General features: G+C 43.4%; 12 pseudogenes; all 12 read right to left on the bottom strand.

Annotated features, from left to right (window-relative positions):
* Positions 1-1,313: 1,313 nt before the first annotated feature.
* LOC130288220 (U2 spliceosomal RNA) lies at positions 1,314-1,577 on the bottom strand (annotated as a pseudogene).
* A 1,456-nt stretch (positions 1,578-3,033) lies between these two features.
* LOC130287450 (U2 spliceosomal RNA) lies at positions 3,034-3,297 on the bottom strand (annotated as a pseudogene).
* Positions 3,298-4,753: 1,456 nt separating this feature from the next.
* Positions 4,754-5,017, bottom strand: LOC130288219 (U2 spliceosomal RNA; annotated as a pseudogene).
* A 1,464-nt stretch (positions 5,018-6,481) lies between these two features.
* On the bottom strand, positions 6,482-6,744 carry LOC130287781 (U2 spliceosomal RNA; annotated as a pseudogene).
* A 1,458-nt stretch (positions 6,745-8,202) lies between these two features.
* LOC130287449 (U2 spliceosomal RNA) lies at positions 8,203-8,466 on the bottom strand (annotated as a pseudogene).
* A 1,459-nt stretch (positions 8,467-9,925) lies between these two features.
* LOC130289426 (U2 spliceosomal RNA) lies at positions 9,926-10,189 on the bottom strand (annotated as a pseudogene).
* A 1,471-nt stretch (positions 10,190-11,660) lies between these two features.
* Positions 11,661-11,924, bottom strand: LOC130289477 (U2 spliceosomal RNA; annotated as a pseudogene).
* Positions 11,925-13,401: 1,477 nt separating this feature from the next.
* Positions 13,402-13,667, bottom strand: LOC130289701 (U2 spliceosomal RNA; annotated as a pseudogene).
* Positions 13,668-15,137: 1,470 nt separating this feature from the next.
* Positions 15,138-15,402, bottom strand: LOC130288141 (U2 spliceosomal RNA; annotated as a pseudogene).
* A 1,468-nt stretch (positions 15,403-16,870) lies between these two features.
* Positions 16,871-17,134, bottom strand: LOC130287703 (U2 spliceosomal RNA; annotated as a pseudogene).
* Positions 17,135-18,543: 1,409 nt separating this feature from the next.
* On the bottom strand, positions 18,544-18,807 carry LOC130285969 (U2 spliceosomal RNA; annotated as a pseudogene).
* Positions 18,808-20,262: 1,455 nt separating this feature from the next.
* LOC130288357 (U2 spliceosomal RNA) lies at positions 20,263-20,528 on the bottom strand (annotated as a pseudogene).
* Between the last annotated feature and the right edge of the window lie 524 nt (positions 20,529-21,052).

The raw sequence follows: 21,052 nt of genomic DNA, 5'->3' as shown, positions 1-21,052 counted from the left end.
TAAACCCACATCATCACTTAAAAAAAGGACAGGCGACCATTGCACTCTGATGGAGCATTTAGCAATGCAATCCATAGCCTGGCTTTTGCCTGAACCCCCATCACTCCTCCTCTTGCATATAAGACAATATTTCAGATCTGCATATGAAAACAACACGCCTACCTTTGTTGCACATAGCTGCCTGCCTGTCTCTAGTTACCCCACTGGCTGTAGCTGCGTCCCTTCCGACATGGAATAACACCAACTGTAACGATAAACTGAAAATTAACAGTATAAACCTGCATCATTTTGGACTCTGGTATTTGCTGAATCCGGGTGACCTGACAATCGATGGTGGTGCCGCTGGTGATTCTGGCCTTCTTGGAATCTGTTGGGCCTATGTGTTAGCTCACACATCACTTGGGTATCCATGGTAACTACCACAACATGGTCATCTGCAGTTTACATCTAGCCCGTGGCATTGAATGGCATTTTAAAAGTGCTAAGGGTCCTGGTGCAATAATCCTCCCATGAGGATCAGCCTCAACGGCTTTGTAGATTGCACTCATGTCAGCAACTCCATATACATTTTTTTTTCTTCATGCTTCTTTCTTCATCCTTTTTTCTTTCTGTCATTCAGACTTTCATTCATTCGATCTCTCTCACTCACTTGCTTTAACTCATTTGTTCTCACTCACTCACTCACTCAATCACTCACTCACTCATTCACTCTCACTCACTCTCACTCTCTCACTCACTTGCTCACTAAGTCAGTCTCTCTCTCTCTCTCTCTCTTTTTCTTTTTATATATATTTTTTTCCGTCTTCTTCTTCTTCTTCTTCAGACCCTGTCATAGCACTAATGCCTTTCCAATACCACCAGCAGATGGAGACACTCCATTGCAACATTGGTTGTGAGCAGCAGTTTCTAAAAACAAATGCCTCATGGCGGATTTCCCATCCATCAATGGATGGTAAATTTTGTTTTTATCATTCACTGACCACAGAAACCAATGCATGGTCAAGCAACAGCAATGACACACCCTTGTGTATAGGCATGAGACCCTCATGTCATTTAACAGGATTCAGCACCACCCACAAGACAGCTACCTGTCATGTCATGTCAAACCTGCACAGGTGTGCTAGATTATTATTATTTAGTTTTATTTTATTTTTTTACACCAATCAGTGTGCAAACATGGTCATTAAAACGCTAAATGAATAGACGTTCATAAACCAGTCAGTGCAACTCATCATTTTGGTCTCCAATTCTCAAACTCAAATTCTCACCCACGGAGGATTAAATGAGAATCTTTCTTGTTTAACACTGGAATGGGGTGGTGCACTGTTCACTACCCGAAAATACTGCCACATCGGGTCAATGCATAGGGCGACAGAAGCAAGCTTCCAAATCAGCTCCCTTTCTCAAAAATCCATTTAATTTATGGTCCCCAGATAGGGAACGTATGTATCAGTATGTGCTCACAAGTCACCCAAGTGCAAGTATTCACACAAAAAAAAACGTGCCTCAGGATGCGATCTGTCGCAAGATCCTTTCTTTTTTTACACTTGATCTAAGCCAAAAGGCCTAGAGGGGATAACCGGGAAAGGGGTGGACCCAACCATGTCCCCTTTATGAGCACTCACATTACTCATAGGAATGGAAGGAAGGCTGGCAGCCAACCAGCCTCCCATACACTTTCTGGGTGGGTGGCAGTCAGCCACCCATACATACATATAGCACAGGCTAAACCCACATCATCACTTAAAAAAAGGACAGGCGACCATTGCACTCTGATGGAGCATTTAGCAATGCAATCCATAGCCTGGCTTTTGCCTGAACCCCCACCACTCCTCCTCTTGCATATAAGACAATATTTCAGATCTGCATATGAAAACAACACGCCTACCTTTGTTGCACATAGCTGCCTGCCTGTCTCTAGTTACCCCACTGGCTGTAGCTGCGTCCCTTCCGACATGGAATAACACCAACTGTAACGATAAACTGAAAATTAACAGTATAAACCTGCATCATTTTGGACTCTGGTATTTGCTGAATCCGGGTGACCTGACAATCGATGGTGGTGCCGCTGGTGATTCTGGCCTTCTTGGAATCTGTTGGGCCTATGTGTTAGCTCACACATCACTTGGGTATCCATGGTAACTACCACAACATGGTCATCTGCAGTTTACATCTAGCCCGTGGCATTGAATGGCATTTTAAAAGTGCTAAGGGTCCTGGTGCAATAATCCTCCCATGAGGATCAGCCTCAACGGCTTTGTAGATTGCACTCATGTCAGCAACTCCATATACATTTTTTTTTCTTCATGCTTCTTTCTTCATCCTTTTTTCTTTCTGTCATTCAGACTTTCATTCATTCGATCTCTCTCACTCACTTGCTTTAACTCATTTGTTCTCACTCACTCACTCACTCAATCACTCACTCACTCATTCACTCTCACTCACTCTCACTCTCTCACTCACTCGCTCACTAAGTCAGTCTCTCTCTCTCTCTTTTTCTTTTTATATATATTTTTTTCCGTCTTCTTCTTCTTCTTCTTCAGACCCTGTCATAGCACTAATGCCTTTCCAATACCACCAGCAGATGGAGACACTCCATTGCAACATTGGTTGTGAGCAGCAGTTTCTAAAAACAAATGCCTCATGGCGGATTTCCCATCCATCAATGGATGGTAAATTTTGTTATTATCATTCACTGACCACAGAAACCAATGCATGGTCAAGCAACAGCAATGACACACCCTTGTGTATAGGCATGAGACCCTCATGTCATTTAACAGGATTCAGCACCACCCACAAGACAGCTACCTGTCATGTCATGTCAAACCTGCACAGGTGTGCTAGATTATTATTATTTAGTTTTATTTTATTTTTTTACACCAATCAGTGTGCAAACATGGTCATTAAAACGCTAAATGAATAGACGTTCATAAACCAGTCAGTGCAACTCATCATTTTGGTCTCCAATTCTCAAACTCAAATTCTCACCCACGGAGGATTAAATGAGAATCTTTCTTGTTTAACACTGGAATGGGGTGGTGCACTGTTCACTACCCGAAGATACTGCCACATCGGGTCAATGCATAGGGCGACAGAAGCAAGCTTCCAAATCAGCTCCCTTTCTCAAAAATCCATTTAATTTATGGTCCCCAGATAGGGAACGTATGTATCAGTATGTGCTCACAAGTCACCCAAGTGCAAGTATTCACACAAAAAAAAACGTGCCTCAGGATGCGATCTGTCGCAAGATCCTTTCTTTTTTTACACTTGATCTAAGCCAAAAGGCCTAGAGGGGATAACCGGGAAAGGGGTGGACCCAACCATGTCCCCTTCATGAGCACTCACATTACTCATAGGAATGGAAGGAAGGCTGGCAGCCAACCAGCCTCCCATACACTTTCTGGGTGGGTGGCAGTCAGCCACCCATACATACATACAGCACAGGCTAAACCCACATCATCACTTAAAAAAAGGACAGGCGACCATTGCACTCTGATGGAGCATTTAGCAATGCAATCCATAGCCTGGCTTTTGCCTGAACCCCCATCACTCCTCCTCTTGCATATAAGACAATATTTCAGATCTGCATATGAAAACAACACGCCTACCTTTGTTGCACATAGCTGCCTGCCTGTCTCTAGTTACCCCACTGGCTGTAGCTGCGTCCCTTCCGACATGGAATAACACCAACTGTAACGATAAACTGAAAATTAACAGTATAAACCTGCATCATTTTGGACTCTGGTATTTGCTGAATCCGGGTGACCTGACAATCGATGGTGGTGCCGCTGGTGATTCTGGCCTTCTTGGAATCTGTTGGGCCTATGTGTTAGCTCACACATCACTTGGGTATCCATGGTAACTACCACAACATGGTCATCTGCAGTTTACATCTAGCCCGTGGCATTGAATGGCATTTTAAAAGTGCTAAGGGTCCTGGTGCAATAATCCTCCCATGAGGATCAGCCTCAACGGCTTTGTAGATTGCACTCATGTCAGCAACTCCATATACATTTTTTTTTCTTCATGCTTCTTTCTTCATCCTTTTTTCTTTCTGTCATTCAGACTTTCATTCATTCGATCTCTCTCACTCACTTGCTTTAACTCATTTGTTCTCACTCACTCACTCACTCACTCAATCACTCACTCACTCATTCACTCTCACTCACTCTCACTCTCTCACTCACTAAGTCAGTCTCTCTCTCTCTCTCTCTTTTTCTTTTTATATATATTTTTTTCCGTCTTCTTCTTCTTCTTCTTCAGACCCTGTCATAGCACTAATGCCTTTCCAATACCACCAGCAGATGGAGACACTCCATTGTAACATTGGTTGTGAGCAGCAGTTTCTAAAAACAAATGCCTCATGGCGGATTTCCCATCCATCAATGGATGGTAAATTTTGTTTTTATCATTCACTGACCACAGAAACCAATGCATGGTCAAGCAACAGCAATGACACACCCTTGTGTATAGGCATGAGACCCTCATGTCATTTAACAGGATTCAGCACCACCCACAAGACAGCTACCTGTCATGTCATGTCAAACCTGCACAGGTGTGCTAGATTATTATTATTTAGTTTTATTTTATTTTTTTACACCAATCAGTGTGCAAACATGGTCATTAAAACGCTAAATGAATAGACGTTCATAAACCAGTCAGTGCAACTCATCATTTTGGTCTCCAATTCTCAAACTCAAATTCTCACCCACGGAGGATTAAATGAGAATCTTTCTTGTTTAACACTGGAATGGGGTGGTGCACTGTTCACTACCCGAAAATACTGCCACATCGGGTCAATGCATAGGGCGACAGAAGCAAGCTTCCAAATCAGCTCCCTTTCTCAAAAATCCATTTAATTTATGGTCCCCAGATAGGGAACGTATGTATCAGTATGTGCTCACAAGTCACCCAAGTGCAAGTATTCACACAAAAAAAAACGTGCCTCAGGATGCGATCTGTCGCAAGATCCTTTCTTTTTTTACACTTGATCTAAGCCAAAAGGCCTAGAGGGGATAACCGGGAAAGGGGTGGACCCAACCATGTCCCCTTCATGAGCACTCACATTACTCATAGGAATGGAAGGAAGGCTGGCAGCCAACCAGCCTCCCATACACTTTCTGGGTGGGTGGCAGTCAGCCACCCATACATACATACAGCACAGGCTAAACCCACATCATCACTTAAAAAAAGGACAGGCGACCATTGCACTCTGATGGAGCATTTAGCAATGCAATCCATAGCCTGGCTTTTGCCTGAACCCCCATCACTCCTCCTCTTGCATATAAGACAATATTTCAGATCTGCATATGAAAACAACACGCCTACCTTTGTTGCACATAGCTGCCTGCCTGTCTCTAGTTACCCCACTGGCTGTAGCTGCGTCCCTTCCGACATGGAATAACACCAACTGTAACGATAAACTGAAAATTAACAGTATAAACCTGCATCATTTTGGACTCTGGTATTTGCTGAATCCGGGTGACCTGACAATCGATGGTGGTGCCGCTGGTGATTCTGGCCTTCTTGGAATCTGTTGGGCCTATGTGTTAGCTCACACATCACTTGGGTATCCATGGTAACTAACACAACATGGTCATCTGCAGTTTACATCTAGCCCGTGGCATTGAATGGCATTTTAAAAGTGCTAAGGGTCCTGGTGCAATAATCCTCCTATGAGGATCAGCCTCAACGGCTTTGTAGATTGCACTCATGTCAGCAACTCCATATACATTTTTTTTTCTTCATGCTTCTTTCTTCATCCTTTTTTCTTTCTGTCATTCAGACTTTCATTCATTCGATCTCTCTCACTCACTTGCTTTAACTCATTTGTTCTCACTCACTCACTCACTCACTCAATCACTCACTCACTCATTCACTCTCACTCACTCTCACTCTCTCACTCACTCGCTCACTAAGTCAGTCTCTCTCTCTCTCTCTCTTTTTCTTTTTATATATATTTTTTTCCGTCTTCTTCTTCTTCTTCTTCAGACCCTGTCATAGCACTAATGCCTTTCCAATACCACCAGCAGATGGAGACACTCCATTGTAACATTGGTTGTGAGCAGCAGTTTCTAAAAACAAATGCCTCATGGCGGATTTCCCATCCATCAATGGATGGTAAATTTTGTTTTTATCATTCACTGACCACAGAAACCAATGCATGGTCAAGCAACAGCAATGACACACCCTTGTGTATAGGCATGAGACCCTCATGTCATTTAACAGGATTCAGCACCACCCACAAGACAGCTACCTGTCATGTCATGTCAAACCTGCACAGGTGTGCTAGATTATTATTATTTAGTTTTATTTTATTTTTTTACACCAATCAGTGTGCAAACATGGTCATTAAAACGCTAAATGAATAGACGTTCATAAACCAGTCAGTGCAACTCATCATTTTGGTCTCCAATTCTCAAACTCAAATTCTCACCCACGGAGGATTAAATGAGAATCTTTCTTGTTTAACACTGGAATGGGGTGGTGCACTGTTCACTACCCGAAAATACTGCCACATCGGGTCAATGCATAGGGCGACAGAAGCAAGCTTCCAAATCAGCTCCCTTTCTCAAAAATCCATTTAATTTATGGTCCCCAGATAGGGAACGTATGTATCAGTATGTGCTCACAAGTCACCCAAGTGCAAGTATTCACACAAAAAAAACGTGCCTCAGGATGCGATCTGTCGCAAGATCCTTTCTTTTTTTACACTTGATCTAAGCCAAAAGGCCTAGAGGGGATAACCGGGAAAGGGGTGGACCCAACCATGTCCCCTTTATGAGCACTCACATTACTCATAGGAATGGAAGGAAGGCTGGCAGCCAACCAGCCTCCCATACACTTTCTGGGTGGGTGGCAGTCAGCCACCCATACATACATATAGCACAGGCTAAACCCACATCATCACTTAAAAAAAGGACAGGCGACCATTGCACTCTGATGGAGCATTTAGCAATGCAATCCATAGCCTGGCTTTTGCCTGAACCCCCACCACTCCTCCTCTTGCATATAAGACAATATTTCAGATCTGCATATGAAAACAACACGCCTACCTTTGTTGCACATAGCTGCCTGCCTGTCTCTAGTTACCCCACTGGCTGTAGCTGCGTCCCTTCCGACATGGAATAACACCAACTGTAACGATAAACTGAAAATTAACAGTATAAACCTGCATCATTTTGGACTCTGGTATTTGCTGAATCCGGGTGACCTGACAATCGATGGTGGTGCCGCTGGTGATTCTGGCCTTCTTGGAATCTGTTGGGCCTATGTGTTAGCTCACACATCACTTGGGTATCCATGGTAACTACCACAACATGGTCATCTGCAGTTTACATCTAGCCCGTGGCATTGAATGGCATTTTAAAAGTGCTAAGGGTCCTGGTGCAATAATCCTCCCATGAGGATCAGCCTCAACGGCTTTGTAGATTGCACTCATGTCAGCAACTCCATATACATTTTTTTTTCTTCATGCTTCTTTCTTCATCCTTTTTTCTTTCTGTCATTCAGACTTTCATTCATTCGATCTCTCTCACTCACTTGCTTTAACTCATTTGTTCTCACTCACTCACTCACTCACTCAATCACTCACTCACTCATTCACTCTCACTCACTCTCACTCTCTCACTCACTCGCTCACTAAGTCAGTCTCTCTCTCTCTCTTTTTCTTTTTATATATATTTTTTTCCGTCTTCTTCTTCTTCTTCTTCAGACCCTGTCATAGCACTAATGCCTTTCCAATACCACCAGCAGATGGAGACACTCCATTGCAACATTGGTTGTGAGCAGCAGTTTCTAAAAACAAATGCCTCATGGCGGATTTCCCATCCATCAATGGATGGTAAATTTTGTTTTTATCATTCACTGACCACAGAAACCAATGCATGGTCAAGCAACAGCAATGACACACCCTTGTGTATAGGCATGAGACCCTCATGTCATTTAACAGGATTCAGCACCACCCACAAGACAGCTACCTGTCATGTCATGTCAAACCTGCACAGGTGTGCTAGATTATTATTATTTAGTTTTATTTTATTTTTTTACACCAATCAGTGTGCAAACATGGTCATTAAAACGCTAAATGAATAGACGTTCATAAACCAGTCAGTGCAACTCATCATTTTGGTCTCCAATTCTCACTCAAATTCTCACCCACGGAGGATTAAATGAGAATCTTTCTTGTTTAACACTGGAATGGGGTGGTGCACTGTTCACTACCCGAAGATACTGCCACATCGGGTCAATGCATAGGGCGACAGAAGCAAGCTTCCAAATCAGCTCCCTTTCTCAAAAATCCATTTAATTTATGGTCCCCAGATAGGGAACGTATGTATCAGTATGTGCTCACAAGTCACCCAAGTGCAAGTATTCACACAAAAAAAAACGTGCCTCAGGATGCGATCTGTCGCAAGATCCTTTCTTTTTTTACACTTGATCTAAGCCAAAAGGCCTAGAGGGGATAACCGGGAAAGGGGTGGACCCAACCATGTCCCCTTCATGAGCACTCACATTACTCATAGGAATGGAAGGAAGGCTGGCAGCCAACCAGCCTCCCATACACTCTCTGGGTGGGTGGCAGTCAGCCACCCATACATACATACATACAGCACAGGCTAAACCCACATCATCACTTAAAAAAAGGACAGGCGACCATTGCACTCTGATGGAGCATTTAGCAATGCAATCCATAGCCTGGCTTTTGCCTGAACCCCCATCACTCCTCCTCTTGCATATAAGACAATATTTCAGATCTGCATATGAAAACAACACGCCTACCTTTGTTGCACATAGCTGCCTGCCTGTCTCTAGTTACCCCACTGGCTGTAGCTGCGTCCCTTCCGACATGGAATAACACCAACTGTAACGATAAACTGAAAATTAACAGTATAAACCTGCATCATTTTGGACTCTGGTATTTGCTGAATCCGGGTGACCTGACAATCGATGGTGGTGCCGCTGGTGATTCTGGCCTTCTTGGAATCTGTTGGGCCTATGTGTTAGCTCACACATCACTTGAGTATCCATGGTAACTACCACAACATGGTCATCTGCAGTTTACATCTAGCCCGTGGCATTGAATGGCATTTTAAAAGTGCTAAGGGTCCTGGTGCAATAATCCTCCCATGAGGATCAGCCTCAACGGCTTTGTAGATTGCACTCATGTCAGCAACTCCATATACATTTTTTTTTCTTCATGCTTCTTTCTTCATCCTTTTTTCTTTCTGTCATTCAGACTTTCATTCATTCGATCTCTCTCACTCACTTGCTTTAACTCATTTGTTCTCACTCACTCACTCACTCACTCACTCATTCACTCTCACTCACTCTCACTCTCTCACTCACTCGCTCACTAAGTCAGTCTCTCTCTCTCTCTCTCTTTTTCTTTTTATATATATTTTTTTCCGTCTTCTTCTTCTTCTTCTTCTTCAGACCCTGTCATAGCACTAATGCCTTTCCAATACCACCAGCAGATGGAGACACTCCATTGCAACATTGGTTGTGAGCAGCAGTTTCTAAAAACAAATGCCTCATGGCGGATTTCCCATCCATCAATGGATGGTAAATTTTGTTTTTATCATTCACTGACCACAGAAACCAATGCATGGTCAAGCAACAGCAATGACACACCCTTGTGTATAGGCATGAGACCCTCATGTCATTTAACAGGATTCAGCACCACCCACAAGACAGCTACCTGTCATGTCATGTCAAACCTGCACAGGTGTGCTAGATTATTATTATTTAGTTTTATTTTATTTTTTTACACCAATCAGTGTGCAAACATGGTCATTAAAACGCTAAATGAATAGACGTTCATAAACCAGTCAGTGCAACTCATCATTTTGGTCTCCAATTCTCAAACTCAAATTCTCACCCACGGAGGATTAAATGAGAATCTTTCTTGTTTAACACTGGAATGGGGTGGTGCACTGTTCACTACCCGAAGATACTGCCACATCGGGTCAATGCATAGGGCGACAGAAGCAAGCTTCCAAATCAGCTCCCTTTCTCAAAAATCCATTTCATTTATGGTCCCCAGATAGGGAACGTATGTATCAGTATGTGCTCACAAGTCACCCAAGTGCAAGTATTCACACAAAAAAAAACGTGCCTCAGGATGCGATCTGTCGCAAGATCCTTTCTTTTTTTACACTTGATCTAAGCCAAAAGGCCTAGAGGGGATAACCGGGAAAGGGGTGGACCCAACCATGTCCCCTTCATGAGCACTCACATTACTCATAGGAATGGAAGGAAGGCTGGCAGCCAACCAGCCTCCCATACACTTTCTGGGTGGGTGGCAGTCAGCCACCCATACATACATACAGCACAGGCTAAACCCACATCATCACTTAAAAAAAGGACAGGCGACCATTGCACTCTGATGGAGCATTTAGCAATGCAATCCATAGCCTGGCTTTTGCCTGAACCCCCATCACTCCTCCTCTTGCATATAAGACAATATTTCAGATCTGCATATGAAAACAACACGCCTACCTTTGTTGCACATAGCTGCCTGCCTGTCTCTAGTTACCCCACTGGCTGTAGCTGCGTCCCTTCCGACATGGAATAACACCAACTGTAACGATAAACTGAAAATTAACAGTATAAACCTGCATCATTTTGGACTCTGGTATTTGCTGAATCCGGGTGACCTGACAATCGATGGTGGTGCCGCTGGTGATTCTGGCCTTCTTGGAATCTGTTGGGCCTATGTGTTAGCTCACACATCACTTGAGTATCCATGGTAACTACCACAACATGGTCATCTGCAGTTTACATCTAGCCCGTGGCATTGAATGGCATTTTAAAAGTGCTAAGGGTCCTGGTGCAATAATCCTCCCATGAGGATCAGCCTCAACGGCTTTGTAGATTGCACTCATGTCAGCAACTCCATATACATTTTTTTTTCTTCATGCTTCTTTCTTCATCCTTTTTTCTTTCTGTCATTCAGACTTTCATTCATTCGATCTCTCTCACTCACTTGCTTTAACTCATTTGTTCTCACTCACTCACTCACTCACTCACTCAATCACTCACTCACTCATTCACTCTCACTCACTCTCACTCTCTCACTCACTCGCTCACTAAGTCAGTCTCTCTCTCTCTCTCTCTTTTTCTTTTTATATATATTTTTTTCCGTCTTCTTCTTCTTCTTCTTCTTCAGACCCTGTCATAGCACTAATGCCTTTCCAATACCACCAGCAGATGGAGACACTCCATTGCAACATTGGTTGTGAGCAGCAGTTTCTAAAAACAAATGCCTCATGGCGGATTTCCCATCCATCAATGGATGGTAAATTTTGTTTTTATCATTCACTGACCACAGAAACCAATGCATGGTCAAGCAACAGCAATGACACACCCTTGTGTATAGGCATGAGACCCTCATGTCATTTAACAGGATTCAGCACCACCCACAAGACAGCTACCTGTCATGTCATGTCAAACCTGCACAGGTGTGCTAGATTATTATTATTTAGTTTTATTTTATTTTTTTACACCAATCAGTGTGCAAACATGGTCATTAAAACGCTAAATGAATAGACGTTCATAAACCAGTCAGTGCAACTCATCATTTTGGTCTCCAATTCTCAAACTCAAATTCTCACCCACGGAGGATTAAATGAGAATCTTTCTTGTTTAACACTGGAATGGGGTGGTGCACTGTTCACTACCCGAAGATACTGCCACATCGGGTCAATGCATAGGGCGACAGAAGCAAGCTTCCAAATCAGCTCCCTTTCTCAAAAATCCATTTCATTTATGGTCCCCAGATAGGGAACGTATGTATCAGTATGTGCTCACAAGTCACCCAAGTGCAAGTATTCACACAAAAAAAAACGTGCCTCAGGATGCGATCTGTCGCAAGATCCTTTCTTTTTTTACACTTGATCTAAGCCAAAAGGCCTAGAGGAGATAACCGGGAAAGAGGTGGACCCAACCATGTCCCCTTCATGAGCACTCACATTACTCATAGGAATGGAAGGAAGGCTGGCAGCCAACCAGCCTCCCATACACTTTCTGGGTGGGTGGCAGTCAGCCACCCATACATACATACAGCACAGGCTAAACCCACATCATCACTTAAAAAAAGGACAGGCGACCATTGCACTCTGATGGAGCATTTAGCAATGCAATCCATAGCCTGGCTTTTGCCTGAACCCCCATCACTCCTCCTCTTGCATATAAGACAATATTTCAGATCTGCATATGAAAACAACACGCCTACCTTTGTTGCACATAGCTGCCTGCCTGTCTCTAGTTACCCCACTGGCTGTAGCTGCGTCCCTTCCGACATGGAATAACACCAACTGTAACGATAAACTGAAAATTAACAGTATAAACCTGCATCATTTTGGACTCTGGTATTTGCTGAATCCGGGTGACCTGACAATCGATGGTGGTGCCGCTGGTGATTCTGGCCTTCTTGGAATCTGTTGGGCCTATGTGTTAGCTCACACATCACTTGGGTATCCATGGTAACTACCACAACATGGTCATCTGCAGTTTACATCTAGCCCGTGGCATTGAATGGCATTTTAAAAGTGCTAAGGGTCCTGGTGCAATAATCCTCCCATGAGGATCAGCCTCGATGGCTTTGTAGATTGCACTCATGTCAGCAACTCCATATACATTTTTTTTTCTTCATGCTTCTTTCTTCATCCTTTTTTCTTTCTGTCATTCAGACTTTCATTCATTCGATCTCTCTCACTCACTTGCTTTAACTCATTTGTTCTCACTCACTCACTCACTCACTCACTCAATCACTCACTCACTCATTCACTCTCACTCACTCTCACTCTCTCACTCACTCGCTCACTAAGTCAGTCTCTCTCTCTCTCTCTCTTTTTCTTTTTATATATATTTTTTTCCGTCTTCTTCTTCTTCTTCTTCTTCTTCTTCAGACCCTGTCATAGCACTAATGCCTTTCCAATACCACCAGCAGATGGAGACACTCCATTGCAACATTGGTTGTGAGCAGCAGTTTCTAAAAACAAATGCCTCATGGCGGATTTCCCATCCATCAATGGATGGTAAATTTTGTTTTTATCATTCACTGACCACAGAAACCAATGCATGGTCAAGCAACAGCAATGACACACCCTTGTGTATAGGCATGAGACCCTCATGTCATTTAACAGGATTCAGCACCACCCACAAGACAGCTACCTGTCATGTCATGTCAAACCTGCACAGGTGTGCTAGATTATTATTATTTCGTTTTATTTTATTTTTTTACACCAATCAGTGTGCAAACATGGTCATTAAAACGCTAAATGAATAGACGTTCATAAACCAGTCAGTGCAACTCATCATTTTGGTCTCCAATTCTCAAACTCAAATTCTCACCCACGGAGGATTAAATGAGAATCTTTCTTGTTTAACACTGGAATGGGGTGGTGCACTGTTCACTACCCGAAGATACTGCCACATCGGGTCAATGCATAGGGCGACAGAAGCAAGCTTCCAAATCAGCTCCCTTTCTCAAAAATCCATTTAATTTATGGTCCCCAGATAGGGAACGTATGTATCAGTATGTGCTCACAAGTCACCCAAGTGCAAGTATTCACACAAAAAAAAAACGTGCCTCAGGATGCGATCTGTCGCAAGATCCTTTCTTTTTTTTACATTTGATCTAAGCCAAAAGGCCTAGAGGGGATAACCGGGAAAGGGGTGGACCCAACCATGTCCCCTTCATGAGCACTCACATTACTCATAGGAATGGAAGGAAGGCTGGCAGCCAACCAGCCTCCCATACACTTTCTGGGTGGGTGGCAGTCAGCCACCCATACATACATACAGCACAGGCTAAACCCACATCATCACTTAAAAAAAGGACAGGCGACCATTGCACTCTGATGGAGCATTTAGCAATGCAATCCATAGCCTGGCTTTTGCCTGAACCCCCATCACTCCTCCTCTTGCATATAAGACAATATTTCAGATCTGCATATGAAAACAACACGCCTACCTTTGTTGCACATAGCTGCCTGCCTGTCTCTAGTTACCCCACTGGCTGTAGCTGTGTCCCTTCCGACATGGAATAACACCAACTGTAACGATAAACTGAAAATTAACAGTATAAACCTGCATCATTTTGGACTCTGGTATTTGCTGAATCCGGGTGACCTGACAATCGATGGTGGTGCCGCTGGTGATTCTGGCCTTCTTGGAATCTGTTGGGCCTATGTGTTAGCTCACACATCACTTGGGTATCCATGGTAACTACCACAACATGGTCATCTGCAGTTTACATCTAGCCCGTGGCATTGAATGGCATTTTAAAAGTGCTAAGGGTCCTGGTGCAATAATCCTCCCATGAGGATCAGCCTCACCGGCTTTGTAGATTGCACTCATGTCAGCAACTCCATATACATTTTTTTTTCTTCATGCTTCTTTCTTCATCCTTTTTTCTTTCTGTCATTCAGACTTTCATTCATTCGATCTCTCTCACTCACTTGCTTTAACTCATTTGTTCTCACTCACTCACTCACTCACTCAATCACTCACTCACTCATTCACTCTCACTCACTCTCACTCTCTCACTCACTCGCTCACTAAGTCAGTCTCTCTCCCTCTCTCTCTTTTTCTTTTTATATATATTTTTTTCCGTCTTCTTCTTCTTCTTCTTCTTCTTCAGACCCTGTCATAGCACTAATGCCTTTCCAATACCACCAGCAGATGGAGACACTCCATTGCAACATTGGTTGTGAGCAGCAGTTTCTAAAAACAAATGCCTCATGGCGGATTTCCCATCCATCAATGGATGGTAAATTTTGTTTTTATCATTCACTGACCACAGAAACCAATGCATGGTCAAGCAACAGCAATGACACACCCTTGTGTATAGGCATGAGACCCTCATGTCATTTAACAGGATTCAGCACCTCCCACAAGACAGCTACCTGTCATGTCATGTCAAACCTGCACAGGTGTGCTAGATTATTATTATTTAGTTTTATTTTATTTTTTTACACCAATCAGTGTGCAAACATGGTCATTAAAACGCTAAATGAATAGACGTTCATAAACCAGTCAGTGCAACTCATCATTTTGGTCTCCAATTCTCAAACTCAAATTCTCACCCACGGAGGATTAAATGAGAATCTTTCTTGTTTAACACTGGAATGGGGTGGTGCACTGTTCACTACCCGAAGATACTGCCACATCGGGTCAATGCATAGGGCGACAGAAGCAAGCTTCCAAATCAGCTCCCTTTCTCAAAAATCCATTTAATTTATGGTCCCCAGATAGGGAACGTATGTATCAGTATGTGCTCACAAGTCACCCAAGTGCAAGTATTCACACAAAAAAAAAACGTGCCTCAGGATGCGATCTGTCGCAAGATCCTTTCTTTTTTTACACTTGATCTAAGCCAAAAGGCCTAGAGGGGATAACCGGGAAAGGGGTGGACCCAACCATGTCCCCTTCATGAGCACTCACATTACTCATAGGAATGGAAGGAAGGCTGGCAGCCAACCAGCCTCCCATACACTTTCTGGGTGGGTGGCAGTCAGCCACCCATACATACATACAGCACAGGCTAAACCCACATCATCACTTAAAAAAAGGACAGGCGACCATTGCACTCTGATGGAGCATTTAGCAATGCAATCCATAGCCTGGCTTTTGCCTGAACCCCCATCACTCCTCCTCTTGCATATAAGACAATATTTCAGATCTGCATATGAAAACAACACGCCTACCTTTGTTGCACATAGCTGCCTGCCTGTCTCTAGTTACCCCACTGGCTGTAGCTGCGTCCCTTCCGACATGGAATAACACCAACTGTAACGATAAACTGAAAATTAACAGTATAAACCTGCATCATTTTGGACTCTGGTATTTGCTGAATCCGGGTGACCTGACAATCGATGGTGGTGCCGCTGGTGATTCTGGCCTTCTTGGAATCTGTTGGGCCTATGTGTTAGCTCACACATCACTTGGGTATCCATGGTAACTACCACAACATGGTCATCTGCAGTTTACATCTAGCCCGTGGCATTGAATGGCATTTTAAAAGTGCTAAGGGTCCTGGTGCAATAATCCTCCCATGAGGATCAGCCTCAACGGCTTTGTAGATTGCACTCATGTCAGCAACTCCATATACATTTTTTTTTCTTCATGCTTCTTTCTTCATCCTTTTTTCTTTCTGTCATTCAGACTTTCATTCATTCGATCTCTCTCACTCACTTGCTTTAACTCATTTGTTCTCACTCACTCACTCACTCACTCAATCACTCACTCACTCATTCACTCTCACTCACTCTCACTCTCTCACTCACTCGCTCACTAAGTCAGTCTCTCTCTCTCTCTCTTTTTCTTTTTATATATATTTTTTTCCGTCTTCTTCTTCTTCTTCTTCTTCTTCAGACCCTGTCATAGCACTAATGCCTTTCCAATACCACCAGCAGATGGAGACACTCCATTGCAACATTGGTTGTGAGCAGCAGTTTCTAAAAACAAATGCCTCATGGCGGATTTCCCATCCATCAATGGATGGTAAATTTTGTTTTTATCATTCACTGACCACAGAAACCAATGCATGGTCAAGCAACAGCAATGACACACCCTTGTGTATAGGCATGAGACCCTCATGTCATTTAACAGGATTCAGCACCACCCACAAGACAGCTACCTGTCATGTCATGTCAAACCTGCACAGGTGTGCTAGATTATTATTATTTAGTTTTATTTTATTTTTTTACACCAATCAGTGTGCAAACATGGTCATTAAAATGCTAAATGAATAGACGTTCATAAACCAGTCAGTGCAACTCATCATTTTGGTCTCCAATTCTCAAACTCAAATTCTCACCCACGGAGGATTAAATGAGAATCTTTCTTGTTTAACACTGGAATGGGGTGGTGCACTGTTCACTACCCGAAGATACTGCCACATCGGGTCAATGCATAGGGCGACAGAAGCAAGCTTCCAAATCAGCTCCCTTTCTCAAAAATCCATTTAATTTATGGTCCCCAGATAGGGAACTTATGTATCAGTATGTGCTCACAAGTCACCCAAGTGCAAGTATTCACACAAAAAAAAACGTGCCTCAGGATGCGATCTGTCACAAGATCCTTTCTTTTTTTACACTTGATCTAAGCCAAAAGGCCTAGAGGGGATAACCGGGAAAGGGGTGGACCCAACCATGTCCCCTTCATGAGCACTCACATTACTCATAGGAATGGAAGGAAGGCTGGCAGCCAACCAGCCTCCCATACACTTTCTGGGTGGGTGGCAGTCAGCCACCCATACATACATACAGCACAGGCTAAACCCACATCATCACTTAAAAAAAGGACAGGCGACCATTGCACTCTGATGGAGCATTTAGCAATGCAATCCATAGCCTGGCTTTTGCCTGAACCCCCATCACTCCTCCTCTTGCATATAAGACAATATTTCAGATCTGCATATGAAAACAACACGCCTACCTTTGTTGCACATAGCTGCCTGCCTGTCTCTAGTTACCCCACTGGCTGTAGCTGCGTCCCTTCCGACATGGAATAACACCAACTGTAACGATAAACTGAAAATTAACAGTATAAACCTGCATCATTTTGGACTCTGGTATTTGCTGAATCCGGGTGACCTGACAATCGATGGTGGTGCCGCTGGTGATTCTGGCCTTCTTGGAATCTGTTGGGCCTATGTGTTAGCTCACACATCACTTGGGTATCCATGGTAACTACCACAACATGGTCATCTGCAGTTTACATCTAGCCCGTGGCATTGAATGGCATTTTAAAAGTGCTAAGGGTCCTGGTGCAATAATCCTCCCATGAGGATCAGCCTCAACGGCTTTGTAGATTGCACTCATGTCAGCAACTCCATATACATTTTTTTTTCTTCATGCTTCTTTCTTCATCCTTTTTTCTTTCTGTCATTCAGACTTTCATTCATTCGATCTCTCTCACTCACTTGCTTTAACTCATTTGTTCTCACTCACTCTCACTCTCTCACTCACTCGCTCACTAAGTCAGTCTCTCTCTCTCTTTTTCTTTTTATATATATTTTTTTCCGTCTTCTTCTTCTTCTTCAGACCCTGTCATAGCACTAATGCCTTTCCAATACCACCAGCAGATGGAGACACTCCATTGCAACATTGGTTGTGAGCAGCAGTTTCTAAAAACAAATGCCTCATGGCGGATTTCCCATCCATCAATGGATGGTAAATTTTGTTTTTATCATTCACTGACCACAGAAACCAATGCATGGTCAAGCAACAGCAATGACACACCCTTGTGTATAGGCATGAGACCCTCATGTCATTTAACAGGATTCAGCACCACCCACAAGACAGCTACCTGTCATGTCATGTCAAACCTGCACAGGTGTGCTAGATTATTATTATTTCGTTTTATTTTATTTTTTTACACCAATCAGTGTGCAAACATGGTCATTAAAATGCTAAATGAATAGACGTTCATAAACCAGTCAGTGCAACTCATCATTTTGGTCTCCAATTCTCAAACTCAAATTCTTACCCACGGAGGATTAAATGAGAATCTTTCTTGTTTAACACTGGAATGGGGTGGTGCACTGTTCACTACCCGAAGATACTGCCACATCGGGTCAATGCATAGGGCGACAGAAGCAAGCTTCCAAATCAGCTCTCTTTCTCAAAAATCCATTTAATTTATGGTCCCCAGATAGGGAACGTATGTATCAGTATGTGCTTACAAGTCACCCAAGTGCAAGTATTCACACAAAAAAAAACGTGCCTCAGGATGCGATCTGTCACAAGATCCTTTCTTTTTTTACACTTGATCTAAGCCAAAAGGCCTAGAGGGGATAACCGGGAAAGGGGTGGACCCAACCATGTCCCCTTCATGAGCACTCACATTACTCATAGGAATGGAAGGAAGGCTGGCAGCCAACCAGCCTCCCATACACTTTCTGGGTGGGTGGCAGTCAGCCACCCATACATACATACAGCACAGGCTAAACCCACATCATCACTTAAAAAAAGGACAGGCAACCATTGCACTCTGATGGAGCATTTAGCAATGCAATCCATAGCCTGGCTTTTGCCTGAACCCCCATCACTCCTCCTCTTGCATATAAGACAATATTTCAGATCTGCATATGAAAACAACACGCCTACCTTTGTTGCACATAGCTGCCTGCCTGTCTCTAGTTACCCCACTGGCTGTAGCTGCGTCCCTTCCGACATGGAATAACACCAACTGTAACGATAAACTGAAAATTAACAGTATAAACCTGCATCATTTTGGACTCTGGTATTTGCTGAATCCGGGTGACCTGACAATCGATGGTGGTGCCGCTGGTGATTCTGGCCTTCTTGGAATCTGTTGGGCCTATGTGTTAGCTCACACATCACTTGGGTATCCATGGTAACTACCACAACATGGTCATCTGCAGTCTACATCTAGCCCGTGGCATTGAATGGCATTTTAAAAGTGCTAAGGGTCCTGGTGCAATAATCCTCCCATGAGGATCAGCCTCAACGGCTTTGTAGATTGCACTCATGTCAGCAACTCCATATACATTTTTTTTTCTTCATGCTTCTTTCTTCATCCTTTTTTCTTTCTGTCATTCAGACTTTCATTCATTCGATCTCTCTCACTCACTTGCTTTAACTCATTTGTTCTCACTCACTCACTCAATCACTCACTCACTCATTCACTCTCACTCACTCTCACTCTCTCACTCACTCGCTCACTAAGTCAGTCTCTCTCTCTCTCTTTTTCTTTTTATATATATTTTTTTCCGTCTTCTTCTTCTTCTTCTTCTTCAGACCCTGTCATAGCACTAATGCCTTTCCAATACCACCAGCAGATGGAGACACTCCATTGCAACATTGGTTGTGAGCAGCAGTTTCTAAAAACAAATGCCTCATGGCGGATTTCCCATCCATCAATGGATGGTAAATTTTGTTTTTATCATTCACTGACCACAGAAACCAATGCATGGTCAAGCAACAGCAATGACACACCCTTGTGTATAGGCATGAGACCCTCATGTCATTTAACAGGATTCAGCACCACCCACAAGACAGCTACCTGTCATGTCATGTCAAACCTGCACAGGTGTGCTAGATTATTATTATTTAGTTTTATTTTATTTTTTTACACCAATCAGTGTGCAAACATGGTCATTAAAACGCTAAATGAATAGACGTTCATAAACCAGTCAGTGCAACTCATCATTTTGGTCTCCAATTCTCAAACTCAAATTCTCACCCACGGAGGATTAAATGAGAATCTTTCTTGTTTAACACTGGAATGGGGTGGTGCACTGTTCACTACCCGAAGATACTGCCACATCGGGTCAATGCATAGGGCGACAGAAGCAAGCTTCCAAATCAGCTCCCTTTCTCAAAAATCCATTTAATTTATGGTCCCCAGATAGGGAACGTATGTATCAGTATGTGCTCACAAGTCACCCAAGTGCAAGTATTCACACAAAAAAAAAAACGTGCCTCAGGATGCGATCTGTCGCAAGATCCTTTCTTTTTTTACACTTGATCTAAGCCAAAAGGCCTAGAGGGGATAACCGGGAAAGGGGTGGACCCAACCATGTCCCCTTCATGAGCACTCACATTACTCATAGGAATGGAAGGAAGGCTGGCAGCCAACCAGCCTCCCATACACTTTCTGGGTGGGTGGCAGTCAGCCACCCATACATACATACAGCACAGGCTAAACCCACATCATCACTTAAAAAAAGGACAGGCAACCATTGCACTCTGATGGAGCATTTAGCAATGCAATCCATAGCCTGGCTTTTGCCTGAACCCCCATCACTCCTCCTCTTGCATATAAGACGATATTTCAGATCTGCATATGAAAACAACACGCCTACCTTTGTTGCACATAGCTGCCTGCCTGTCTCTAGTTACCCCACTGGCTGTAGCTGCGTCCCTTCCGACATGGAATAACACCAACTGTAACGATAAACTGAAAATTAACAGTATAAACCTGCATCATTTTGGACTCTGGTATTTGCTGAATCCGGGTGACCTGACAATCGATGGTGGTGCCGCTGGTGATTCTGGCCTTCTTGGAATCTGTTGGG

This window comes from Hyla sarda, chromosome 8 (assembly GCF_029499605.1).
Source record: "Hyla sarda isolate aHylSar1 chromosome 8, aHylSar1.hap1, whole genome shotgun sequence".
Lineage (NCBI taxonomy): Eukaryota > Metazoa > Chordata > Amphibia > Anura > Hylidae > Hyla > Hyla sarda.
The sequence above is the reverse complement of the archived record's forward strand: the minus strand, read 5'-3'. Positions and strand labels throughout refer to the sequence as shown.